This window comes from Schistocerca americana, unplaced genomic scaffold (assembly GCF_021461395.2).
Source record: "Schistocerca americana isolate TAMUIC-IGC-003095 unplaced genomic scaffold, iqSchAmer2.1 HiC_scaffold_22, whole genome shotgun sequence".
Classification (NCBI taxonomy): domain Eukaryota; kingdom Metazoa; phylum Arthropoda; class Insecta; order Orthoptera; family Acrididae; genus Schistocerca; species Schistocerca americana.
In genome coordinates, this window is record NW_025725928.1 from 6,200,749 (window position 1) to 6,203,430 (window position 2,682).

Here is a 2,682-nt window from a genome sequence, read left to right on the forward strand (position 1 = left end):
CCTAAGTCGGCATTGTGCCTTTTCCATTTAATTTCGATGCAATTTCTGTGTTTCGTCGACAATTAGAAGGTCCAAAGGATACAGTAAACCTGAAGTGAAGCATCGGAATCTAAAACTAGTGTCACAGGAATGGTTCAAAACATAGACAGTAAGAAGAGTCAGTCTCCTTGTACTTAAGTCGGCATTGTGCCTTTTTTATTTAATTGCGATGCAATTTCTGTGTTTAATCGTCATTAAGGGGTCAGAGGGATACAGTAAACCTGAAGTGAAGCATCGGAATCTATAACTAGTGTCACAGGAATGGTTCAAAGGATAGACAGTAGGAAGAGTCAGTCTTCTTGTACTTAAGTGGGCATTGTGCCTTTTCTATTTAATTCCGATGCAATTTTTGTGTTTCGTCGTCAATAAGAAGGTTAGAGGGATACAGTAAACCTGAAGTGAAGCATCGGAATCTATAACTAGTGTCACAGAAATGGTTCAAAACACAGACAGTAAGAAGAGTCAGTCTTCCTGTACGTAAGTCGGCATTGTGCCTTTTCTATTTAAATTCGATGATATTTCTGTGTTTCATCATCACGAAGAAGGTCTGAGGGATGCAGCAAACCTGAAGTGAAGCATCGGAATCTATAACTAGTGTCACAGAAAAGGTTCAAAACATAGACAGTAAGAAGAGTCCGTCTTCTTGTACTTAAAACGACATTGTGATTTCTGTATTTAATTCCGATGCGATTTCTGTGTTTCATCGTCAATAAGAAGGTCAGAGTGATACAGTAAACCTGAAGTGAAGCATCGGAATCTATAACTAGTGTCACAGGAATGGTTCAAAGCATAGACAGTAGGAAGAGTCCGTCTTCTTGTACCTAAGTCGGCATTGTGCCCATTATATTAAATTCCGATGCAATTTCTGCGTTTCATCGTCAATAAGAAGGACCAAGGGATACAGTAAACCTCAAGTGATGCATCGGAATCTATTACTAGTGTCACAGCAATGGTACAAAATATAGACAGTAAGAAAAGTCAGTCTTCTTGTACTTTAGTCGGCATTGTGCCTTTTGTATTTAATTCCGATGCTATTTCTGTGTTTCATCGTCGATAAGAAGGTCCAAGGGATACAGTAACACTGAAGTGAAGCATCGAATCTATAACTAGTGTCACAGGAATTGATCAAAACATAGACAGTAAGAAGAGTCAGTCTTCTTGTACTTAAGTCGGCATTGCGCCTTTGGTATTAAATTCCGATGCAAATCCTGTGTTTCATCGTCATTAAGAAGGTCCAAAGGATACAGAAAAACCTGAAGTGAAGCTTCGGAATCTATAACTAGTATCACAGGAGTAGTTCAAATCGTAGGCAGAGAGAAGAGTCAGACTTCTTGTACTTGAGTCGGCATTGTGCCTTTTGTATTTAATTCCGATGCAATTACTGTGGTGCATCGTCAATAAGAGTGTCAGAGGGATACTGCCAACCTGAAGTGAAGCATCGGAATCTATAACTAGTGTCACAGGAATGGTTCAAAACATAGACAGTTGGAAGAGTCAGTCTTCTTGTACTTAATTCGGCATTGTTCCTTTTCCATTTAATTCCGATGCAATTTCTGTGTTTCGTCGACAATAAGAAGGTCCAAAGGATACAGTAAACCGAAGTGAAGCATCGGAATAAATATCTAGTGTCACAGGAATGGTTCAAAACATAGACACGGAAGAGTCAGTCGTCTTGTACTTATGTCGGCATTGTGGCTTTTGTATTAAATTCCGATGCAATTTCTGTGTTTCATCATCAAGAAGAAGGTCCGAGGGATGCAGTAAACCTAAAGAGAATCATCGGAATCTATAACTAGTGTCACAGAAAAGGTTCAAAACTTAGACAGTAAGAAGATTCCGTCTTCTTGTACTTAAAACGACATTGTGCCTTCAGTATTTAATTCCGATTTAATTTCTGTGTTTCATCGTCAATAAGATGCTCAGAGGGATACAGTAAACCTGAAGTGAAGCATCGGAATCTATTAGTAGTGTCACAGGAATGGTTCAAAGCATAGACAGTAGGCAGAGTCAGTCATCTTGTACTTAAGTGGGCATTGTGCCTTTTCTATTTAATTCCGATGCAATTTCTGTGTTTCGTCGTCAATAAGAAGGTCAGAGGGATACGGTAAACCTGAAGTGAAGCACCGGAATCTATAACTAGTGTCACTGAAATGGCTCAAAACATACACAGCAAGAAGAGTCAGTCTTTTTGTACTTAAGTCGGCATTGTGCCCTTTGTATTTAATTCCGATGCAAATTCTGTGTTTCATCGTCAATAAGAAGGTCCAAAGGATACAGAAAAACCTGAAGTGAAGCTTCGGAATGTATAACTAGTGTCACAGGAATAGTTCAAAACGTAGGCAGTAAGAAGAGTCAGTCTTCTTGTACTTGAGTCGGCATTGTGCCTTTTGTTTTTAATTCCGATGCAATTTCTGTGGTGCATCGTCAATAAGAGTGTCAGAGGGATACAGCAAACCTGAAGTGAAGCATCGGAATCTATAACTAGTGTCACAGGAATGTTTCAATACATAGACAGTTGGAAGAGTCAGTCATCTTGTACTTAAGTCGGCATTGTGCCTTTTCCATTTAATTCCGATGCAATTTCTGTGTTTCGTCGACAATAAGAAGGTCCAAAGGATACAGTAAAGCTGAAGTGAGGCATCG